Source organism: Protopterus annectens, chromosome 3.part0 (genome assembly GCF_019279795.1).
Source record: "Protopterus annectens isolate FY-2018-M chromosome 3.part0, PAN1.0, whole genome shotgun sequence".
NCBI classification, from domain to species: Eukaryota; Metazoa; Chordata; order Ceratodontiformes; family Protopteridae; genus Protopterus; species Protopterus annectens.
Window position 1 is genome coordinate 936011438 of NC_056731.1, and position 18044 is coordinate 936029481.

General features: G+C 43.2%; 1 protein-coding gene across 1 annotated transcript in view; it reads right to left on the reverse strand.

Annotated features, from left to right (window-relative positions):
* Positions 1-18044, reverse strand: part of NUP153 (nucleoporin 153) — a gene marked incomplete in the record, with an annotated part of 2476866 nt that overhangs the window by 2183315 nt on the left and 275507 nt on the right.

Genomic DNA, 18044 nt, shown 5'->3' on the forward strand with positions numbered 1-18044 from the left:
ATTAGAGATATATTCTATAAGAATTGGAACATGTTGACAACTGATAATAAAATTAAAGACATAGTAGGAGAGTGCCCTGTATTATCTTATAAGAATACTAAGTCTTTGAAGCGTTTGCTATGTTATGAGAGATCTAAACCAGATGGTGTAACATCAGCTAGACAAGGCACCTATCCTTGTAGAGCATGCACTCAATGTAGTTACATGTCCAGTAAGAGTGTATTCATTCATTCAGACAGGACAGGAATATGTTTTTAAATTATATGCCGATTGCAAAATGAGAGATGATACATCTCGCTGTATGCGAGAAATGTCACTTATTCTATGTGGGTAAGACTAACAGGACTCTACGTAAGCAAGTAAGGAAGCATATATATGCCGTGAATAGAGAAGATGATAGCAATGCCCTAGCCAGACTTATTACCCATGACACGACACACAAATTTAAGTTCACTGTAATATAGTTAATACATAAAACGACTAGACTTGGTAATTTGAAGAATTTCACTGAGAAACGAGAAGCACGTTGGATCATGAGGATGAAGGAAGATAGGGCACATGGACTCAATGATAGTCTCTCTCTGAAACAGTTTCTCATTGATAGACCATATACCCACTAGAGAATTTGAGTTAATCCTCCTGATCAAAACAAACTTTTTTTTTAATTTTTAGATAGTAAAGTTATAGCTAGATATTTTATTAATCAGATGGTACGCCCCCATAAGCTCAGAAATTCCGTTGCAATAATATAACATTTTGTTACATATATATGTATAATGTTATATTCAGACTTTTATTGATTTAGTGATTTATTGATGAAATTATTGTACATTTAATGTTAAGATATAGTGATTTGATTAATTACCTAGGCAGCATAGTTTTATATATAAATGATAGATGTTTACACTGACTGATCTATTTGTTTTATGAAATAGATTTTTTATTATTAAAAATTTGCGCAAATTTGCGCACGCACACACGCATTCACATACATTTTTAATAATTATTTAGGTATAGATAGGTTATAGGTAATTGTGAACGTTGTAGTTTTTATAGTAAAGTAGATCTTTTAGATATGGTTATTTGATTACGATTTAGAAATTCACAACCCATGGTATTAATGTGAGTTGGCTTTAAGGAAATGACTAAAGTGATGAAATGTTTTCTCATTGGGCAAAAGTATTTATAAATATTGTGAATGAAAGTACTGGTTATACAGTCTGAGGAAGCGTTCCAAGAAACGTGAAAGCGCTAAATGACCAGGTCTTCATCTATAACTTCTGTGGTTTTATTGCATAAGTAATAAAGTCAGCTTTGATTGTCGTGGTGTGCCTCCGAGTTTTGACTTTGGATTTATACTTTGATACTTTGAAGAGACACTTTACCCTTTTTGTGGATTTTATCTATAAACTATATTTAAAACCCATATGCCCTGGGTAATGAGCTCCAGGTTTTCTGCCTGCAGAGCAATCTTTCCCCCTAAAGGAGCAATCAGTTGAGAAGTGCTTGGAAGTTTTAAAGTTAAGTCATTGAGACAGTATACCATGGGGGGAGAGAGAGTCTTACTACTCCCTGATTTGGAAGTGGGAGCCTCACACTGCTTAGTGCTGTGCGTACCCTGGGACTGAAGCCTGGGTGTTCTGCTGGTTCTGGGTTTGGACTGAGAAGGCCTGGAAGAGGCAGTAAAGGATCAAATCTTAGAGGGCCAATGCCTACTAAATCTTGGAGGCTGTACTTGTAGGAAATTTAACAGTTTGCATAGATTTAGCTTTTTCCTCCATCTTTTTAAGAACTTCTTTCGCTTTGCTGCCAAACAGATGGTCCTGATTTAAGGGAACATCCAGCAATTTAGCTTTAACATGATCTGGCAAGGATTGCTCCTTAAGCCAAGCACGCCTTCTAAGTACAGACCCGGTGACAGCAGCCCTGCAAGATGCCTCTAATGAATCAAAACCACATTGCAAAGTATGTTTTCCAACTTGTTCAGCAGAATGCATTAAATCCTGTAAATCCTTATTTTCAGCACAATTAGGAATCAACATCATTTCCTGTTTAAGCAATCCAATAATATGCTGTTGACACTTTAACATATAAAACTGGCAATTTAAGGCCCTAACGGCCAAGGTTGCTAAAGTGTATACCTTCTTACCCCATCTATCCAGCGCCCTGGAATCTCTATCAGAGCGGGTAGGATTTTTGGCAGTAGTAGCCTTAATGCCCTTGGGTCCCTGTGAAATGGTGTCAGGATCTGCAGTAGGATTTTTAAAAAGGAACTTGAGAGAGTCAGGAACCCTGTAATATCTATCAGGTTTTCTGGGAGCAAGAGGTAAAGAGTCAGGGGCCAAACTAGACTCTGAAAAGGCATCAACAATGTCTAGTACAGGAGGGATAGCTAAAAGCCTGTGCTGGGGATGGAGTAAGAATTCCTTAAGCCTCTTTAGAATCTCAGAAATCCTGGCTTTCCCAACGAAAATGCTCCCTAAGAGTATACAAGATTTCACCAAAAGAGAAATCCTCTGGGGAGGAGTAGAGGGAATAGAGTCCTCTGCATCAGAATCCTCACAGGTAGATAAGGGTAAATATTGGTCATCAGAGGAGACAGAAATTTCAGAATCCTGGTCAGAAGTATCATAAGCAAATTCAGTCCTAGGTCTCTTAGAAGGGGAAGGTTGCCTCCCCTGATTAAAGTAATAAGGTATTCAGCCATTCTTATTTGTTTTTTAGGCATAGAGGCATGACTATGCAGTCTGGGCGTCTGTTTACTAGGCATGGTTCGAGTTTTATGCCTTGAAGAAGAAGATGGCGTCTGTTGAATATGCAAGTCAGTAGGCCTGAATACACCCTTAGAAGCCGGTGCCTGCACAGCAGCTTCGGACCCATCCAAGGTAGAGACATTTGCAGATTCCACAGTTGAAGCATCTCGCGGCATACTGGACTCCGAATGGGTCTCAGTAGAGGTCTGCGAATCTGAAGTAGCGGGTATCTGGGGCTGCAAAAGCACCTCACTGAGTACCGGCGAACTGGCGACTGGATTAGAAGCGTCATCGGCAGCTTTGAACCTAGGCGGTCTGTCTAATTTTACATTTTTTTGGAATGTCGGTAGTTGGCCGGCTTACCGAAGACATATCTGGATAATTGAACCGAGTACCAAAATATTTAGAAGCGTAAATATACAGACGACGAATAGTTCATTGCTTCAGTAAGGCACAAAACCAACAGCAAGGTATGTCGTGGTCAGGGCCTAGGCAAGGAATGCAGTATGAGTGAAAATCTGAGGTATTTGCTTTCCACAAGAAATACAATTGACTTTTACTGACATCAGTTTAGAGCAAGAAAAAGTTTCTCCAACGGGGTACTTAGCTTTAGTTGAAGACTTTGATTCTGAAACTCGAAAACAAAAATTTCAGGAGTCGGCCGACTGGGACTTGCGAACCGTTTCTGCTTAGGGCACCACACGGCGAGAAAGACTGATGTAATGGCGTCAGCTGCATGCTTTATACCCCTGACTACCTGACATCATGGAAGATGAGACAACAACCGACGCAGGACCCAAGACTTTGATAATCAGGCCTACTGAGGGCTACTGCAAGCCGATAACCCACATGTGATGACTGCAATAGTGAAACACAAAGAACATCCACATCTGGAAACAAATCCAAGACCCAGGACAGGTACACTAGCTGTCAGTGCAAAAAGCAGGCAATGAGAATAGCTTTTGCCTGATCCCAGGCTGCTTTCTGAAGAAACTGGACTATAAGAAAGGTTTAATAGTAGGCATACAAGTGTGCCAAGGGTGGACTACAGAAACTCCTGGTAACTGTCCTTCCTGAAGGATTAGGGCAAAAAAAATTGTTACACTTTGTACTGTTCAGGCTTGCAAACAGATTGCAGCAGGGCTGGCCCCAATAACTAAAAATCTTGGAGGCCACTGACTGAGGGACCATTCATGTGGATTAAGAATCTACCTCCTCAGTTTGTCCACAAAGATATTGGACCTACCCAGGATATGCACTGCAACAAGAAAGCACTGGAAGACCATGCTCACTGCTATACCCACATGGCCTCCTGACAAAAGGAGTAACACAAGATTCCACCTTGTTTGTTGATGCACCAGATCAGACATTGTCCGTCTGTACCACTATCATACTTCTGGGGAGGCAATTCTGAAAAGCTTGTAATGGGAAGACAACTGCCTGTATCTCCAGAAAATTCATGCAACACTTGGCCTGTTTCTGCTACCATGTGCCTTGAACTGTTTCCCTTTGAAATGCCCCCCTACCTCCACCTCACCACAGAGGAGAGGTGTCTGTGGTTACTGTGGCCCTTCATAAGAAGAGCATAAAGGGATGTCCAAAGGTGATCAGGGAGGAAGTTAGTAATAAGACATGCTGTCTGCAGATCCTGGTGAGTCTGATGGGATGCTACATCAACTGGACACTTAATGGACCACTGAATGGACAGTGCCCACTGAAATACTTTCATGCAGAACGTGGCATGTGGAGCTAGACTGACAGATGTTGCCATGGATCATAACAGTCAAAGAATCAGACAGGCCACTGGATTCCGATAATGCAAGACTTGAGAAGCTTAAAGAGACAAGACAGCATATGTGTAGTGATCTTCTGGTAGCAACTTATGAACGCTTTGGTTTGGACAGGTTCCACTATGGATTTATCAAAATTTTATTGGAATCTCAAAGGAAGAGCACAAGCAGAGTAAGGAGTCGCTTGCTCCAACTAATGAAACTTTTGTGGGGACCATGAAGAACCAGTTGTCCTGTAAACCAGGAATCCCTGCAACCTGATTTGGGCTGCTACCACTGCCATGCACTTGGTGAATAACTAGGCAATGGTGGTGATGAGACTTAAAGACAATGCTCTGAATTGGAAATGACCGGCTCCCACCTGGAAGCATAAGCGCCTCCTAGACTGCCTGGCCATCATGATGTGGTAGTAAGGTGCCCTGTAGGCCCACCAAGCACATCCAGTAGTCCTCCCTCAGAAGTGGCAATATGGACTGTACCATGACCATCGTGAATGATATCGGTTTGACAAACAAATCAGCTAGCTTAGGTCCAAATTTTGGCCATTAACTCCTCATTCTCCATTGGCATCAAAATGAACCTTGAGTAGAATACGGGATTTCTGTAGTTTGGTGGGACCTCCTAGATTACTTTTTCTAGCACATGTAATACTTCTTGTTCTGCTGCCCTTCTCTTCCAGGGTGGAATGTTTCGAAAGATCTTGTCTGTCAATTTAGGAAGGGATGTGAAGGGAATACTGGTTTGAGGGTGGAGAGTTAAGCACCCACCGACTGCCTCCAGAAAAGAGCAGTCAGGCAACTGTTCAGAAGTGCTTACAGGGTTTACAGCTAAAAGGACCGCTAAACTCCTGGTTCTGCTGTCCCCTTCTGCCCCTAGGCAATGCCCATTAAAATTCCTCTCTCCCCTAGGGGCACTGTCACTTGACGAGTCTTGGACAAAACTTGAGAACTTTGAAATATAAAAAAAAATCCCAACTTTCTGGTTATGTGAAGAGGATGTCTGACGTGAGGAGAGATGGGACTTGCCAGTAGATGAGGTTTTGCAGTCTTGTTCTTTCCTGGTTAAAGTGTTCTTGATCTTGGGTCTGAATAAAGTTGGCCAACTGAAGGAGGAATTTAAGAAGGATGTCTTGAAATTCTCCACAACGTTAGAGTCACATCCAGGAATGTCAACAAAGAGTACTGCGGGTGGCTGCTGTGCTAGCATACAATCCTCTGTGCTAGGCAAGAGGGTCATGGATACAGTGATAACATAACTGAATGGTTGCCAAATGGGACTCCACCATCGTGGGACCTGTCAGGGATTTTGACAGTTCCGTCAACAAATCTCTTTGCAGTCTGGTCAAGTGGGAGATGTAATTCAACACTAGTAAGGTGGAGTCACTTAGACATTCTTCGAAAACCTGTTCAGTGCCTTAAACTCTGTTACGGAGGGTGGAACAGTAACTCTCCTCTGAAAGCTCCTTGTTAGTCACTGCAGCCACCACAATGGCATCCCTTTCAGGCTCCCTGCCCTTTAGAGACACCAAAATCATGTCTGGCTTCCATAGTATTGGCGCTACCATATCTGATTCTTTCCAAGACTGTTGGGGCACTGGAGCCACTAAAAAATCCACTGGAATGGGGGACCACACTTGTTACAGATGGGCTTACACCAAAAGCCTCAAGAAAGACTTCAAGGAAAGGAGCATCAGTGGACCCATCTCCACTGAGTAATTCTAGGAACTTACCAAACAAGACATCTTCCAGGGGAGATGCTGGGAACCACTCCCTTCACTGAGATAGGTGTCTTCTGTCATTCGTTCCCGAGAGGTGTTTAAATGCCTACTTTTGTATTTGTGCTGCCTATGCTCCACCATGGGGGGGGGGGGGGACATATGGAAGAACAGGAAGCAGAAGGGAAATTCACAGCTTGGGGTGGCTTGAGGCTGGTTAGTGCAGGATGTCCAAGAACGAGAAAAAGTGGTGCTGAAAAAAAAATGCATCATCGTCCCCTTCGACAAGGGTGATGTACTTGCAAACTACTACATCAATAAGTAAGATGGCGGCTCCTTGTACAGCAGCGGCCTCTTTGGCTCCCTTTGTTCATTATGTGTTCTGTTGTTTTTAGTAACTGAACCTTTTTTTTCTGGTCGCTGATGGTAGTGTGTAGAGAGGAGGTGTCCGTGGTGTCGGTGGATCGATTGTACGGTGGAATGTGGATTTGCACAGGTGGCTTGGAGTGGTGGAATGGTGGACCTGGAAGTGGCTGTTCAGGTGTGTGTGTGTGTGTGTGTGTGTGTGTGTGTGCATACAGAGAGAGCCGGGTGGAGTCGATGGCAGAGACTGGGTGCAAGATGGTGTTGTGGCAGATCAAACTGTTTGTGGAAGTGGAATTGTATCACTGCCAGCGAAGGGGAGGTTGGTGGAGTGGATGGAAACTGTGATCTTGAAGACTGTGGTCGTTGGCCTGGAAGAGGCCGGATGATGGTGACCGGTTGTCAGCTTGGATGTCTGCTGATCCAGACTTTGAATGTCTGTTTCATTGGACTGTTGGTACCGACTGGTCTTACAGGTGTGGAGATGAAACTTCAGTTGCTGGGACTCTGTATTATACCTGTGCATCTGTATGTGATTTACATGCTGTGTTTTGTGTTATGTGTGTGTGTAACTGCTTAGGTGATTTTCGTTGAAATGGCTGGTGCTGTGCAATAATGAGCTAGAAGGAACGTAATTTTGTTCAGCTGTTCACTTTTTGGTTGAATGACAAAGTTTTGCTTTGCAATAGCAATACCCTACGCACAGTCAGTGGTGAGGGATCTGGGCACACAGGTCGACAGCAGCCTTAACTTTCATCACCATGTCTCCACAGTAGTAAGAAGGACATGTTATACTGCTCATCTCATAAGTAAGGGCACTGCCTCAAGAAAAAAAGAGGTTATAACCCCCCTGTACTCTTCCATCATCAGGACAATAATAAAGCACAACACACCCCTTGATATGTTCCTTTCCAAACACCTGCAGCAATTGGAGAGGCCACAAAGATTCCTTATGAAGAAAATTCTGGGTATTCAAGCTCTGTCTTATGCGGACAGACAGAAATCATTGTCACTTTACTCTCTCATACAGACTGCTCAGAGGCAACCTGTTTCTTGCATATAGAGCAATCTCTGACCCAGGTATAAAGGAAATGCTGTACATTTGCAAATTCGCAAGTGAAATGGCACACAGGTCACTCGCTCAAAGGACCATAACCTTGTATGTTGCATCAACAGAACTTGCTGTAGAGACTGATTTGTCTCTCAAAGGATGCCCCACCTTTGGATCAAGCTTCCTATTCATGTTAAACAAAACCCCTCATTGGCCATATTTAAGCGCAATTTGGATGATTGGAAGGGTAACCAGAAATTCAGCCTGGGGATTCCACCTGTGTCCCTATTAAACAGGGGCTATAAGTACTGACTTTTAGTGTCTGCTTGAACCAGACACCCTTGGGGACATGGGTTGAACTTGGCTAGGCTTGCAAGGGCCCTAGGGTTGTTAGCCTAGTAACCTCCTATAATCCTAAGAAAATCTAGAAATGGTGAGGGTCCAGAGTGGATCCAAAGTAGAGTGGGGTCACAATCCCCCCTCAAAGTAGAACAGGATCATCTCAAATGCCTTGAATGCCAAAGACAGGGAACAAAGATCTCCTCTAATCTGAAGACCCAGGAAGAAGTCCTCCCAGCCAAGCTATGGACAGCAGAGATCACAAGAGACTGGGAAGGCTCAGAGTCAGTTTAGACCCTGGGGCCTCAATGCTGAGCATTCAGCTTCAGAAACCACCTAGCTTTGAAGTGTCTGGAGTGGAGTGACAGAAAAATGACCAGAATCAAAGTCAAAGTTTGGTCCAGCAGAGGAACCAGAATTCAAGGTTGCCAGATCTGACAAACAGACTTTAGGAGTAGAGAAGAATGGGTATGCAAGGGCAAGGTCTCGCCACCCAATGAGGGCGTGAGAAGACCCCTTCCCAACCGGATCTTGATCCTTCAGAAAAGTCTGCTCCATCTTATACAAATCTGCCTCAGGCAAATTCCTAGAGGTCCGTATTGACCTAAAGGAGGAAACCATCATGAGTGCTCTTGGGGGTTCGGTGCACTGGCCTGTCTGGAGGGGGAGTTAGTGACCAAATCCTTGAAGTTGAAAGTTCCAGTGAAAATACTAAACCTGGCAGATTGAGGGCAGCCAGAGATTGGAACCGAACAAAGGTATGACCCCAGAGCAGATGGTGAAGCTGTTGACTCACAAAAGCATTTGGAGCAGGTTTGTGTATAGTAGAAGGGTTTGGAGACCACATCCAACACTCAATTGATTCTTGGAGGAATCCCAGTCTTTGCCCATCTCCCTGCATCTGTTCCCCTTTCCCTTAACTGGCAAACTTCTTGGAAGAAAAGAACCCAAAAGCAGAAGGTTCCAAATCTCCCACTTGAGCAGGGAGAAGGCCCTTCAGAACCAGCTTAGAAATGCTCAGATAAAGCTTTGGATCCAAAAGAGGAAATTTCACAGACTTCCTAGATCAGCACAGCCCAAATGTCAGTTGTCATGTGGCTACTGTGACAGAATCTTATGGCCATAAGCCACACTTTAAAAACTGAAGAGACATGATTTAAATGAGAACACACAGGAGGAAATGAAGGAAAAGCTCTCCAAAAAGACAAAACGATTCTAGAACTCCATTCTAGTAGTAGAAAGGTGTCAAGAGGACAGACTTCTAACGCGCACAAGCTCCTACTCGTACAAGAAAAAAATCAAAGGGTAACAACTAGCTACTAGGTACTAACTACATTAAAAAAAAAAAACACACTGGAGGAAAGATACCTGAAAGGGGAAAGAGAAAGGAGGCAAAATACTGTGCAATGCTATTCACAAACATCACTTATCACAGAAAAAAAGCAGAGTCTTGGAGAACACATATCTTGTTTTGCAGAGCAAATGAGATCTGCTGGCAGAAGGGTTGGTGGTGCTTTATAGGCGAGGAGGAACTTCAGCCTGGGAACCTAAGTATACACTGCCAGCCTTGGATCCATTTGGATCCAATATACCCACTTGCTGAAGTTGACTGAAAAGACAACAACCTATACAATGTTAAGTGGTAGGTCACAATAACCCAGCAGAATGACAAAATGAATGCTGTCTTGAAAACAACTATCCCTTTCACTGACTAGTGGTTTCATAATATTTTTCACAAACCCAGAGAGCCTTCATCCAGGGTTCATATAACTGACACTACTGGTCTCCCTGGGTTTCTGGCAGCACATGGAAAACTCCTAGCCTGGGCAGGAATTAGGCCAGTTAGTTTCACCAAGAAATGATCTGAAAAGGACTTAAAGGCCTTTTAGCTTTTTTGTATACTTTTTAGTTGGATCATCATTCAATTGTCTATAAGCATGATGAGAAAGCTGTTAAACTTCAGTGATAAAGTTGCAACAGTTCAACTGCAGACCCTTTGCCTACATCTTTTACAACAATGTTGGGGTTGGATTTCAAGGACTGTACTACCATTCTTTCAGGAGGACAAAGGTTGTGACAAATCAGTCTTTATACATTCAGGATCTGACAATTCACACACTGGCAAACTGTTAACAGAACTATCTAATTCAGCACTACATCCACTTGGAGTGAAAGATTTTTTAGTACCCATTCCTAGATTGACATTACTCGTGTTCTCCTTCTTTCTCTACCATGAAAGAATTCCTTAAGCCTCGGTGTGCAAATATTACTTAACTTCTTTACAAAAATGCACTGTGTTAAGTGCTTTAGTGGGGCACAAGGCCTCTCAAAAGATGGGCAGTTCACAGGAAGTCAGTGTGTGACTGGAAAGATTAACACAGTTGTCAGTTGCTATGAGTTCTTTCCCTGTAATGCTGTTACTTTCCAGACTGTTTAAGAATAAAGCATGGTGAAGACTTTTTTGACAGAGCAATTTGTATCTTTCACAGCTCTTATTTATTGTAGAAAAACTGGATTCAGCTTAGAAGGTAGCATTTATAGTGAGGAAAGTGTATTACAGATGGTTTCTGTACGATATCCTTCTTTGTATAAACTGCATTTATCATGTAATGCCTCAATTACAAATCCTTCTGCAGCACTGCAAAACTATGATGTTCCAATAAAAGGTACTGCATCAAATCCATGCTCTACTCTCCTCGTGTTTTCTTGACAGAAGAGACCAGAGGAGCCAACTGAGTCCTAACACCCCCCCCCCCCCCAGGCTCAAGGGGGTCAGGTCTAGGATGTGCACTTGGAATGAGGCTCCTCACAATGCCTCTCAAGAGGCTGTCATGTTATTGGAAGAAAACATGTCCTCTCGAGCTGAAACCCTTCAGATGCTAACTTGTCTGCTCTTGTGCAAGCATGTGCTTCTGAAGCCTGTATTCAAATAGTCAAGTGTGAGGGCAATCTACCCTCAAGTTTTTAAACGCAAGGATGTTACAGGTTGTAGCTCACACAATGAAGTTGATATTCAACCATGACAGGAGACTATAAAGGTAACCACTAATCTCAAAAGCACTCAATCCTAAGCAGGATGGGTCACCCTTAAGCAAGACCGACTTTTAAGACTGAAGATGACTAGCACATAGGATTTCATGTTCTTCGTTAAAAACCAGCAATCTACAGAACAGCCACAAGTATCAGTGAGTCTCCAGCCAATAAAGGGGAAGCATTCTCTCCCTTCAGAAAAGTACAAGTAAACTTACCATAAAAGTGATGTTCTAATGGATCACTGCTGGAGTACAGTCTAAGCTAAACTGGTCCTACCCTAAGGCCCAGCAAGTTTTCCAAGCTAAAGTATGCTTTCCATGAACTCCATTGATCAACATTTCAAGTAAAGTTCCATATAAGAACACGGACCACAAAGCATTCAAAAAAAAAAAAAACAAAGTTATGTACTCACCATAACATTCCATCTGTGCATTTTCATTCTTCCTATAGTTTGGAATCACACCCCTTGGATCTGCCTCGGCCATTGCTAAAGCTGGCAGTAACCAAAAGCTCTTGAGTTTCTCCCTTAATCATAATGCACCAACCCCAAGTACCTCAGATCTTGTTTGCTGATTTTTTACTACAAATATTTGCAGTGCACAAGAAAAAAGGGAGTAAACAATTCACATGCAGTTAGATAAGAAGACTACATCTGGAGCTCAGTATAAAGGACAGTGATGTCTTCTAACCACTTGCCCTTCCAGAAATTTTCAAAAAATGGGGGATGGCAGCTGGACAGTTGAAGCATGACAATGGACAGCACAGATGGAACATTGAGTACATAAACTTCTTAATCTGAAGTTGTCAATTTTCTTTCTATCCTTAACTAACAAGACACAGCCCCTGCTATCTAAGATCCCAGGTGGAATCGAGGAAGGATATTCCTGAGCAAAGCTGAACCAAATGATGCTCTACCTCTAGAGACCAGATCCAATTTGTAATGAGTAACAAAGGTATGGGGAGTAGCCCAAGTTGCTGCTGCACATATATCATCCATGGATGCTCTAGACTGGAAAACTGAGGAAGTTGCCATGAATCTAGTTGAAAGAGCCCATAACGGATTTCGTATGGTAACACCCAAATCGCTATAAATAAATGAAATACAATCAGCTAGTCATCTGGTTCAAGTAACTTTGTCAACAGGCTTTCCCAATTTTACTTCTACAAATGAAACAATTGGTCAGTTTTCCTGATGTCTTTTGTTCTATGTAGATAAAAATGTAATTGTCTGCAAACATCCAATAAACATAACGTATTCACTTTTGTTAGCAAATTTAGAAAAGAACACTAACAAATTAATGGACTGATTGACATTAGATTCTGACACCACCTTACGAAGAAAGGATGCACTAGTTTACAGTGCAATTCTATCCTTGGGAAAGAACAAATACACAGGTTTTGAAGACGAGGCTTGAATCTCAGAAATTCATCTGGCAGAAGTAAAGGCTACTAGAAATATTGTCTTCCAAAAAAGATATTTAAGGTCACACTTTGCAAATGGCTTGAAGGGGGAATGAGCAAGCGCCTGCAGTACCAGATTTAGTTACAATGGGGGAGTGGGGGTCTTTAAAAGAAGGGAAAAGTCCTGAGGTGGATAAAACAAAGAATTCAACAAAATGCAAATTAAAAGTCATGCTGCGAAATGCCAAGAGTCTAAAAATGAAACCGAACTCACTGCAAGCATTCTTAACCCTGGAAGACATTGACATTTGTGCAGTCACAGAAACCTGGTTCAAAGCTGCGAAGAGCACCTCAGCCTTACCTGGTTACTCATCCTAACATGCATTCAGACCCCAAACTGTGAGCAGCAAAGCCAAAGGAGGTGGAGTTTCAATATATATTAAAAACACACATACCACCATGCTGGTCAAACAGTATGACGCACAGGAGACACTCCAGGTGCAGTTAACCATTGACAAGACCCCTATTCAAATCACAGCTAGCAACAGGCCCCCAAATTTGATTCAAGATGCCCACTCCACCTATCTAGACCTCTTTGAATCCATCAAGTTTCAACTCTTTACACTGATCCTTGATAACTAACTACTCAACCATAGATTGGAAAAATACTCATGCTAGAATGCAAATGCCCAGAGATTCCTTGATTTTATTAATGCAAATGCCTTGGAGCAGCTAGTCAATGCCCCCCACAAGAGGTGATAATATCTTGGACTTGGTATTAACCAACATGAGTAACCACTGCAGCACTTCTACAGTATCATCCTCCGTGGTGAGATCAGACCATAAAGCAGTCACTTTCAAAGTCACCATCTCCCCTGACCCACCTCTAGCTAGGGTCAAACAAAACAAACTTCTCCAAAGCTGATTACAACTTCCTGAAGGATGGTATAAACAGCTTCACAGCCCCCTCCCCCTCTGTTGGAACTGGCACCAATGTCCAAATCTACACCAAAGTACTATATGAGCACTTGTATACATGCATGGAATCAGGAATACCTGATGGGACAAAATCATCCTCCGCAAGGAAGAGTAAACCTGCCTGGTGAACATCTGCAAAAAATAAACTATTTAACGAAAAGAAAAAATTGCTGTCCAGGACCAAGGAGGAACAGCTGCCCAACTGGAAGCAATCTCTCCTTAGCCCGAACAAGCAAATAAGAGCACCAGTGAAACCCTCTAAAACCAACTTTGAGTCCAAACTGGCCACATCTACTAGCAGCAATCATAAGGCCTTCTTCACATGTGTCAGCAATCTCAAAGGAAGCACCCAGATCTGTTCAGAACTGGTGGCCAAGGACACCACATACACAAATGTGTAGATATAGTCAACCTACTGGCTGACAGATTCAGTGAAACCTTCACTCCTCTGTCCCATCAGTAAATCAGGACATCCCCAGTACCTGCCCCCCTTCCCCTTATCTCTAGGGAACAGGTCATCACTGCCCTCTTAAAGGCAAAAAATACAGCCTCCATGGCACCAGATAAAGTACAGTTGTGTACCTACCATAAATGTAGATGTTAGAGTGTATTCACTGTTGCAGTCATTACACTTGGGTTATCCTGCTGGCAGGCGACCCGCAAGAAGTTGGCCCGAAGTTCCAAAAAGTCTTGTCCGCCGCTGGTTGCTCACCTCTTCCCTGACGTCAGTGCGCCAGGGGTATAAAAGTTGCAACAGACACCATTTTCTTCAGTTTTTCTTGCCCCAGATGTCAGGTGCCCCCAGATAGGAAGGCTGGAAAGATAAAATTTTGCCAAAAAACATGCATATATTACTATAAACATTTTCTTCATCTACAAGCAAATACACCACATAGGTAGCATAGACATGAGAAGTACAGAAAAGTCCCAGCAACGAAAAAAGTGGGATGGTGGGTGGGTAACCTGGACTGCAACAGTGAACACACTCGAACATCTACATTTATGGGGGTAAAAAGACTTTTTGTTCCGTTTGGGGGCCCCTGCGTATCCAGGGTTTCCCCAAAATTTTCCCTTAGGCATAAAGGAAGGATTAGTACGTAATGATACCCTGTCCTTATGGAAAATCAAAAGGGCTCTACTGCCATAAGGGGGTGCAACTGAGATACCCTTCTTGCAGAAGTAATAGCCAACAGAAAAGCAGTCTACCATGACAAATATTTCAATTCAGCACTAGCTGCAGGCTCAAAAGGTTGTAGAGTAAGTTTTTCCACCACAAAATTGAGCTCCCAACCAGGAGTAGGAGCTCTCGTGGGGGTCTTATATTCTTTGCCCTGTAAGAAACTGCTTGAACAAAGGATGCGAAAACAAAGGTGGGTCACAATCATAGTGAGCTGAAATTGCTGCAGCATGGATCTTTATGGAAGAGAGAGACAAACCTTTGTCCAATAATTCAGTAAGATATTGAAGAGCCACACTCAAATTAGGCTCTGAAATCTCCAAATTCTTTGCTGTACTCCAAAATAAAAATCTCTTCCATTTTCTCGTACACTCTCCTAGTACTAGGCCTTCTAGCTTCCATAAGCACATGTAAGCCTTGGTGAGGGAGCTGAGACCTAGCGTGCTGCAACACAGAATATGCCAAGCTGTGAGATGAAGAGATTGAAGCTTGACATTGAGCAGATGACCGTCCTTCTGAGATAACAGATGAGGAATCAGAGGTAAAGGCCATGGAGGCTTCTTTACAAGACTCCTTAGAAGTGGGTACCAGTGTTGCGAGGCCAATCTGGAGCTATCAAAATCATCCTTGGCCTGTCCTGTCTGACCTTTAGTAATACCTTTGGAAGAAGAGGTAGAGGTGGAAAGGCATAGACATAAAGGGTTTTTTCCAACTGAAAGACAGAGCATCCACTTTCCAAGCTGTGTGATGAAACCCCTTTGTGCAATACTTTGGCAGCTGGTGGTTTAGTGGAGAAGCGAACAGATCTATGTCTGGAGTTCCCCATGACACTGTCAATTTCTGAAATACATGAAGATCCAGTTTCCACTCGTGGGGATCCATGATTTGTCTGCTTAAAACATCTGCTAGGAGTTCTGTGCTCCTGGCAGAAACCTTGCCTGAAGAGTCAGTTGCAGGCTTAGCAGTCTCCCATAAAATCATTGCTTGCCTGCATAGAGGATAAGAATGTGTTCCCCTTGCTTGTTGATGTACCACATGACAGTTGTGTTGTCTGTTAGAATCAACACCTGCCCTGGAAGAAGTAACTCCTTGAAGCCATCAATGCAAACTGGACTGCTAACATCTCCTTCATGTTGATATGTAGATGCTGTAGTCTGGCAGGCCACTTGTCTTGTATCCACTTTCCATTTAGATGAGCTCCCCAAGCAGTGTCCGAGGCATCTGTCGTTAAAATCTGACTCGCCTCTGGCGGGTCACAGAGAGTCCCTTGTTTAGGTGACATTCCTGAGCCCACCACAAGAATTCCTTTTGAAGGCAAGGTATTATTTGAATGACAGTGTCCAAATCTTGGCAGTGCTGTGTCCATACATTTTGAGATACCATTGCAGCTTCCTCATATGCAGTTTGGCATTGGGAAGCACCAGAATACAAGATGCCATGAACCCTAATGCTTGAAGGACTGTCCTTGCAGTCAGCACGGACTGATGAGATAGTTGATGGAAGTAAAGTGACAGACTCTTTTGTTTGTCCGGGGTTAAAAGGCCATCTGGGCTGCTGTATTCAGTCTCACACCCAGAAAGCACATGTCTTGAGAGGGTACTAGACTGGACTTTATTTCGTTCACAGAATACCCTAGGCATCTTAGCACTGCTATGACATATTCCAGATGCTGTAGAAGGTGTTCCTTTTCTTGAGCCAGAATCAGGCAGTCGTCCAAGTAAGGATAGATTTGAATGCCTTGAAGCCTGAAGTAAGCTATCACTGGAGCCAGAACCTTTGTGAATACTCTGGCAGTAGATAAGCCAAAGGGCAATGCAGAGAACTGATAATGAAAATCTCCAGTTCGAAACCGCAGATACTTTCTGCAACTTAGCCTTATAGGCACATGAAGGTAAGCTTCCTTGAGATCTACAGTTACCATCCAGTGATCTTTGCCCAGCAGAGGTAACAGTTGCTGTAACGTCAACATCTTGAACTTGGGAATGTCCAGATAAGTGTTGAGGATAGATAAATCCAAATTTGGTCTCCACGTGTTCCCCTTCTTTGGTACTAGGAACAGGCGAGAATAAAATCCTAGGCCCCTTTCTGATACAGGGACTGGCTGAATGGCCCCTATCTGGAGTAACTGAGAAACTTGCTTGTGAGCCTCTTTTCTTTGTGGAGGAGGAACATCTGGCATGCCTTTGAAAGGGGCATTGTGTGGAAATAAAATCTGTAACCGTGATGAATGATATCCAGCACCCATCTGTCTTGAGTGATTAAATCCCAATTTTCTTTGAAAGAGACAATCTTCCTCCCAAAGGAGCTGCCAGGCGAGTCCACTGGCAGCTGAAAAGGCAGGTCATTGGTCTGCTTACGAAAGGACTGACCCCTGCCCTCACCAGAAGTCTGAGCAGGTGAACTGTCTGATCTAGGCCTAAGAACCTTGAGCCCTGCCCCTACCACGTCTAGACCTACCCCTAGACTGGGAACCATAAGCAGGATATGTCCACCCCTTAGCAGGCCAATTTCTACTAAACTTGAGGCTGCACCTGCAAAAATCTTTAACAGTCTGCATAGACTTAGCTTTGTCCTCCATTTTCTTTAAAACTGCTTCCACAGGCGGTCCAAACAACACATCAGACTGTAAAGGAGCATCCAAAATCCTGTCTTAACATGCTCAGCTAAATTCTGATCCTTCAACCAGGCATTGTGCGAAGAACAGAACTAGTAGCAGCCACCCTCGAGGAGGCCTGAACAGCATCAAAACCACACTGCAAAGAATGCTTACCCACTTGTTCAGACACATGAACCAAATCCAGCAATTCTTTACACTCAATACCTTCCAAAGCATCCACCTTAGATTTCAATTGTGAAAGGAGATAATTTTGATATTTCAGCATATGAAACTGACAATTCAACACCTCATGGCTAGAGTGGAAGAAGTATATACTTTCTTACCCCACCTATCCAAAGCCCTTGCCTCTTTATCAGAGGTACAGGATTTTTAACCACAGAAGCTTTAACACCTTTAGGCCCCTGAGAAACAGTTTCTGGGTCCGCCCTGGACTCTTAAACAAATACTTATGAGCTTGGCACCCTATAATACCTATCAGGCTTAACAGGAGCGGAGGCAAGGGAATCAGGGTTCAGGAAGCCTCTGCAAACATCCTCCACCACATTCAACACAGGAGGAATAGCTAAGGGCCTATGCTGGGGAAAACAGCAATTCCCTAAGCCTATTTCCTGGAGTCAGAGTAATCTTGGCCTTCCCATTTAAAGTGCTCCCTCATGGAGTGAAGAGTCTCTGGAAATGAAAAATCCTCAGGAGGAGAAGCTGAAGGAGTGGAATCATCCACAGCAGAATCAGAATAAGTAGGAAACTCTTGCAAGTCTTCCACAGAAGACTCTGAAGCCTGTGAACACTGTTCAAAACTATCAAACTCCTGTTCCACCCTAGGCCTCT